Source organism: Camellia sinensis, chromosome 3 (genome assembly GCF_055761805.1).
Source record: "Camellia sinensis isolate YWXY chromosome 3, ASM5576180v1, whole genome shotgun sequence".
Classification (NCBI taxonomy): Eukaryota; Viridiplantae; Streptophyta; class Magnoliopsida; order Ericales; family Theaceae; genus Camellia; species Camellia sinensis.
Window position 1 is genome coordinate 45,908,608 of NC_138963.1, and position 7,578 is coordinate 45,916,185.

The 7,578-nt window shown below is 34.3% G+C and overlaps 1 long non-coding RNA gene across 1 annotated transcript; it reads left to right on the forward strand.

The window, feature by feature from the left end:
* LOC145820975 (uncharacterized) lies at positions 1–6,640 on the forward strand. The gene is made up of 4 exons (XR_014363016.1): positions 1–98; positions 6,261–6,335; positions 6,417–6,468; positions 6,562–6,640. It is a non-coding gene; the product is annotated as an uncharacterized LOC145820975 (long non-coding RNA).
* Positions 6,641–7,578: the final 938 nt, after the last annotated feature.

A 7,578-nucleotide genomic window follows, 5' to 3' on the forward strand; every position in this document is an offset into this window, starting at 1 on the left:
CTTTTGCCTTCATCAGAGCTCCCGTGGATCACTCTGACCACTCTTACCGTTGTTCACTCCGGCTGCGACATCACTTCGGCTGCTCGACATCCTGCTCGGTTAGTTTAGAAAATATTCAATAGACTACTATACTTCTATAATTAGTTCTCTATACTGGTATAAGACAGTATATAATCCTTGAAGGTAAGCTTCTATATAATTCTTGAAGCATATTGATATTAACTACCGCTGTTTGGCTCCCATTTTTTTCTTCGGTTTTTAATTTTAGTAAATTTTATATGCAAACATATATATAGGTTGCTAATATAACAGGTATGGATCCAAATTCATTAAATCTACATTTCAAGCTCCTACTTTATCATCCCAAATAGATAGATAAAAGATGTATATTCTACATTTATATCTGGAGGGATTGTAAGCACTTTGTACAAACTTCATTTCCTTCCACCATCAATCTACTTAGTGACAAGTAACAAAGGGTGTAATAGAGATTACATTTTCCCCTCCCCTTATCAGACTACATTTTCATGTCCTAAATACACTAGAAAATTGGCATTTCAAAAAAAACAAAATCAGTTCTCAATTCAATTTCCAATAAAACTGCAGAAAATTGGGTATCTTATATGATTTCACAATTCTTATTTTTCTTTTCAATCATCTTCGTAACAACAAACAAATCATTTTTGTATTGTAAAACAAAATGGTAAATGAAGGACCAACCTCAAAATGAATCAACCAATTGTTAATTCCTGCTCCAAACCCCTCATCAAGATGGTAAGCCGGGGGAGACCCATCCAAATAAACTGCACAATATCAGAATCCCAAACACATTATAGTCAAGATTGTAAAAAAAATTTAAATTGGCTTATTATGAAGAAGATTTTAACCTGCTCCTTTTGCAACAGCATTCTGAACATAAGTTATGCCAACATAGAAGCCTTCTGTTTTGAGCAATATTAGTACACAAACTAGCATTTGCAACCATTGTCCTAATCTCCCATTGGCCATTATGCACCTCTGTTAAACATACCATACCATTGAAATTCTAAGAATTATATGGAAATAACAGAGAAACCCAAAAAAAAAAATAATAATAATAATAATTAATTTAATTAAATTACAAGGAATATATTGGGAAATTTGATAGAGAATAAATTGTTTTATTGATAGAGAATAAAACCCAGATGAGTATTATAGCGATCCCAGGTTTACCCTTGTTGTATAGTGATCCGGACATGTGTCCGTGGATGTTGGTAGTTGTTTATTATCTTGTTTACATCCTTTCTTACTTTGTATTTGAGTTATAGGATGTGTTGGGCGGGTTGGTTACAGGTTGGTTGAGTTTAGAAACCAAAACTAGTTGCCCAGATTTTTGGCCTGTCCGCTCGAGCGGAGGTGTTGGCGCTCGAGCGGGGAATTCATCCATCCAGTATCTTGTTGTGCAGTGTTGTGAGCTCGAGCGTAGGGTTGGGAGCTCGAGCGGAGGCCTGGTTCTGCAAAAGTGCTGGGCGAGTGCATTTTGCGCTCGAGCGGGAGGTTGGCCGCTCGAGCGGAAGTCTGTGAGTGGCCGCTCGAGCGGGGTGTTTTACGCTCGAGCGGAGACCTGGGTTAAAGTCCCGAAATTGTGACTTTTCAAATCACTTTTTCACTCTCTCTTCTCTCTCTTACTTTTCCAAAATCACCATTGTTGAGCCTCTCACTCTAGACTCTACCTTCTCTCTAGGTTTTGATCTAGTAGGAGTGATTTACTCACCTTTGGCCTTTACAAAAAAGTTGTTGATCGTCGAGGGCTTCATTTTAATCTGAAAATCTCGGGTTTTGGAGCACGTTGGGTTTTGTCGTCTTCTCCTTTGGGACTCCGAATTTGAGGTAGGGATAACCTACTCCTCTCTATGGGTTTTGTCTTTAAATTTTGGTATTTTGAGATGTTGGGCTTGGTTTGGTAATCTTGTAAAGGTTTGGGGCTTTTGTGTAATTTTACAAAAGTTGGGGTTTTATTCATAATAAACCTAGATGCATGTTTGGCATAGAAAAATGGAATGATTGTTGAATCATTGATGAAAATGGGACCTAAGGGTTGAAATGGTAATTATGGAAAATGGCCTAATTACATTGTTTAATTAATTGGGATAATTAATTGGTGAGAAATGAGGAAATGAAATGTTGATTGAATATCCATTTGTGCATTTATTTTCTGTTTTAGAAATAACTGCTTTGGGCTATCGGTGGAGGATAGTCGAGATTGTTGTAGACAATGCATGATGATTAGGTAAACGGAAACTAATCAATGGAATGTGTCATGGAACTTGACGATTGATAGAATACATTAATTGTATGTATTGTGTGATTGTATATAGAACCAATGTGTTTATATACGTTTTGTGTAGAGGAGGAGATAGGGGATGTACTCCGCGGTTTAGGGGAAGATAGGGGATGTACCTCTAAACCGGATAGGTATTGGGAGGAGATAGGGGATGAACTCCGTAGACAGAGCTCATATGCTTGTCTAGAGAAGTGAAGATAGAGCTCATATGCTTATCTTTGGGAAGTGTGGATACAGCTTGTATGCTTATCTGTGGATATTGTTGATATACATATCTGTTGTAGAGTGTGGATACAGCTTGTATGCTTATCTGTGGATATTGTTGATATACATATCTGTTGAGAATGTGGATATAGCTTTTATGCTTATCTGAATGTGAGATATAGTTTTTATACATATCTGTGGAAATGATGATAGAGCTAGCATGCTTATCTGTTGAAAAAGGGGAAATGAAAAGTAATTGGGACTTGTAAGTCGTTGACATAAATATGTAATTTATGTGATTGTATCAGTGTTGACCAACTATCAATTGCTGATGTTTTAGTCATTGTCCATGGTTGGTTTAGTGTATTTCTACTGGGCTGTGGCTCACCCCATATGGGAATATCATTTTCAGGTACAGGAAGCATGCCACCTCCAAGGACATAGCTGGGAGGCTTGTGGCGGGCATAGTTTTGTCGTTTTACTTTGATGTATTACATGTAATTTCAAGCCAAGGGCTTAATGTGTAAACGAGTTAGAACTCTTTGTTGTAACCAAGTGTTAACTTGGAAAGCTGTAAGCCCGTAGGGCATTTTGTTATGAGGTTAAACATGTAATACTTATGTCTTAGAATTCTGATGAATGAAAGGAATGCGGTTAGTTTAAATGTAAATTCATGTCTTATCTGATGGGTTTATTGTTATTATTTTGAGGGCGTTACAAGTATTTCGATATAAACAAGCTTTGAAAACCCAAACCCAGTATTGATAAAACAATAGTCTTCTACAGAAATAAGAAGTGGGCTTGAATTGAATTGATACACTAGTGTCAGTATATATATATATATATATATATATATATGAATTGTGTGGTGTGTTTGGTTTGGTTTTATTCTTTTTATTAACCAAAAGAGAAGAGAAGAGCCAACCGACAAGAATTGGCTCCAAACCCCGTAAAAAAACAGAGGCACCAAAAAGTGAAACCCAAAAAAAAGCTGTTGCGATGCGAGAAAGAGAATTTGCAGCACAGAGAATCTTATCGGTTTACGTGCTCCTCTTTCTAGACTCTGCAATTAATGAATTACAGGTGGATAATAGTGATTACTGTTTTTTCAGGGGTTAAACTTTCAATTTCACTAGACGTTGTAATTTTTTTATCAATAACAATCATTAAATGGAGGTATCTCATCACATCATGGGTGATGCTATGGTACATTTAGATGTACCATACATTTAGTTATGAACTTACATGATTTTATATCATAACCAATACCATATTAGTCATAACTACTATCATATGATCAAGCCCAACCATGTTTGGAAACCCCCTATGAGAGATTGTTCTAAGACGTAAGAAATCCCTAGTCAACCCATCATTGCCACCTCCACCACCGCCGCCTTCATTACTTCCCCTCATTGCCATCCCTTTGGCATTACATGGTCTAATTTATTTTTTTTATCACCCAAGTAGAGAGAGAGAGAGAGAGAGAGACAGCTTAATCCTCCAAGGTGATCATAAGGAACGAAAGAGCAACAAAAAGCACAACAAAAGATAATGACCTTCGATAAACCCCTCCCACTTCCAACTTAGTTACTCCCACTCTTCCTAGCAGGATTAGCAACCATCCTTGGCTTCTTTTTCTTCTTCTTCTTTTTTTTTTTTTTTTTTTTTTTTTTTTTTTTTTTTTTTTTTTTTGAAGGTAAGTAATAATGATAAACACAAGCAAATTAATAAAGAAAATATAAAAAAATAAAAAATCATCTGGATTGAAATAGAGTGACGATAGGATTACCTCCAACATTCATGTCAAATAACACATCTGACCGCATATCGAACTAGCAAATACACACATCTTGATTTTCCATTAAATAATTAAAAAAATATCAAAATTACTTGATTCGAGAAAAACCTATTTTCATTCAAAACCCTCAAACTTCAAAGACACTAAATTATTAATTTACTTCTTATTTTTCTTTTTCTTTTCTCCCCCCCTTCTTTGTTGTTTAAGGCTTTTTCTACAAAAGCATGAAGATACATGAAACAGAAAAATGCCTTTAAAAAATTATTGTTCTTCTATTTTTGGGGTCTTTGATTTATTGATTCATTCCAAACTAGAGTTTATATGGGTTTATGTGTGGTATGTATGGTCATGCTACTACACCCCTTTTGAGATGTGTACCATATGCAAATTATAACATTTGGCCTAATTTCCAAAGGATTTACACTCTAACATGTATCCTAATTAATACGCTATATACTTATTAGAGTTCTATAAACCCTCATGTGTAATTGTAATTATTTTACATCTTTTCATCACTAATGATGCCCTTTCATATATGCTATTTTCCCACCACCTCATTAACTCTTTTACAAATAACAACTTCATTTTGGAATTTTTAAAGTTTTGACATGTTGGTTTATGTCTTTTAATTTTTTCCCCTCTCCCTTAGTTTTGTGTTTTGGTTGAAATGCTTCATTCCTTATTTTTGGCAGGTAAAAGGAGAGGCCAATACCTCTTACATCTGTGCTTATATTTCGATCGACGGAGTACACTACAGCTATTGACTTTTGGTTTGCTGGTTGTGTTGTTGCTGAACTACTTCTTCGACAGGTACATATTTTTTCCTACAAGGTCCTCTATGCTTCAATATATTTAAATTATATGGTATGCGTGATGACCAAATTAAAAAGCAAAATATTTATGATATAACTTGTACAGTCACACCCTCATTCATCACAGTTTTTGTATTAAAAAAAAAAAACTAAGACTAAAAGTATAAGGTCAAAGTTAAAAATTGTGACCTTTAACCAATTTTGTAGTAGTGCTCATATATTAGTATTATTTATTATGAATCTAAAGTATCAATGACAGAATAAATATAAATAATAAAATCAAATAATAAGCATAGCATTAATACAAGAGAACCTCTATTCACAACCCAAGATTCAATTGTGAGTGGCAGTGGGTATAGCAGTATGCAAGGGTCCTTAGTGCATCAAATCTTTAGTTAGTGTATGTATATTACTGAATACAACTGTATCAAATCATTCTCCCATTTTCTAATTTCTTGTATTTTGTATTCTAAAAAACAAATTTCTTTCCTAAACATTTATAATTTTCAAGTGCTTTATGTGGTTCAAGCCATCCCCAAACCCATGCAGAGAATAAAAAAAAAATTAGCAAGATAAAATATGGGAAAGTGAACCACAACATAGTTAAAACCAAAGCAAGTAAAACCAGTTAATAAAGATATTCAAGCTTCTGACTGTACACCTAAAGTGAGACTTGAAGGAGCAAAGGAGCTATACATAACCATGACATCGTTTTTTATTTTTTTCTACAATAGTCCCAAAAATAAAATAAAAAACAATGTCGTTTTTATTATCAATTCATATGGTGCCAAAATATTTGGCTCCTTTTTGCGACAAAAAAATTTCCTTACCAAATTACAAATTTTGTCCAAAAAAATTAACTTCTTTAATCTATTTTTTATGGTAATGTGACCTAAGCTACTGGGGTATCATTTTTTGTTTATGATTAGAATTTTTTTTAGTGTCTTTCCTTTTTACATTGGAAACATAGTCTTTGTTAACTACATTATTATAAAACAAATCCATTCATGTGTGCATGTCGTGCATTTGATGAATGTACTATAACCTTTAAGATTTTTGTTTGTTTGTTTTTTTTCCTAATCAAAGATATTATGAGTTTATTTTTCTTGTCTTTCTTTACAAGGAATTCTGATTGAAGCCTAATGGATAAGCCGACTGATCCTCCAAAGCGCCCGATCACTCCATTCATTTTCTTTTGGTATTTCGTTAATATCTATTTGTATGTAGTTATATATTTTCCATTATATGAATTCTTATATTCATTTTCATATGTTTATAGCCAAGAACAATCAATGGAGTTAAAAAAAACCCAAATGAAAGTAGACGTGAAGGTAAGTGCAACGTATTCTTGTTGTTTGTAGTATTCCTTTTGTACTTGTAAGCTTGTATGTAATTGTTCGTATGATTTTATGCATGTAATGTAGGATATTGGGGACAAATGGAATCAACTTCCTGAAGAAGAAAAAAATAAGTATATACAAATGGGAAAGCTGCAATCTGAACAATATGCCCAATTAAAAACTGTGGTCCAATAAAAGCCTCCAAAAGTAAAAATTCAAACCCGAATTGAGCTTACATCAATTTGTAAGATTATTAGAAGGTTGGACAAAGCACAACAACAAGCAGTGAGTGATATGGGGTTTCATGGCATCCTAAGCCTTAGGTGCACGCACATAGATCATGACTTGTGTCATTGGTTAGTTCAGAACTTTGATCCTTCAACTCATTCATTGAATGTCCACGGTCTTCGAATGCTTCTCACCATAGAAGATGTTCATGAGTTGATGGGATTACCTTCCAATGGTCTACCTGTGAAGTTAACAGAGTCCGTAGATGAAATTACAAACCTATGTGATGAACTTGCGATGAAGAATAAATTTGTTCCGTTCACATCTTTGAAATCTTATCTGCTTGAAACAAAAGATGCTGGAACTGAATTTAAAAGGAAATTTGTCTTATACATCATTGGAGCCCTCTTGTGCCCCACCACAAAGGCATGCGTACACCAATCATTCATTAAAATGGTTAAAAATGTTGAGTCCATCAGTCAATTCAATTGGGCAAAGCACACCCTTGATTTTCTTGTCGACCGCATTGCTATTGCCAAGGTCAAAGAGCGGTCTACTATGTGCGGCTGTTTGCTTCTTCTAATGGTACTTCCCCTTGATGTGTAATTATTTCATCTATTATTTTTTATTGTATATTGTCTAACACACATTAAAATGACTTCTTTTTTTTATTTTTTTTCCCATGTAGTTATTTTACTTGGAACAATTTGCTCGCAAAAGGGAGTTGGTGGCTACTTCCAACTCCATTCCTCTCTTATCCTATTGGGGCAATTCAGAAATTAAGCAGGGTTTGAATCAAATTAAAGCTTTGGGAGGATATTTAAATGTTGAGGTAAATATTTACAACACATGACTTTTATAATTATAGCTCAA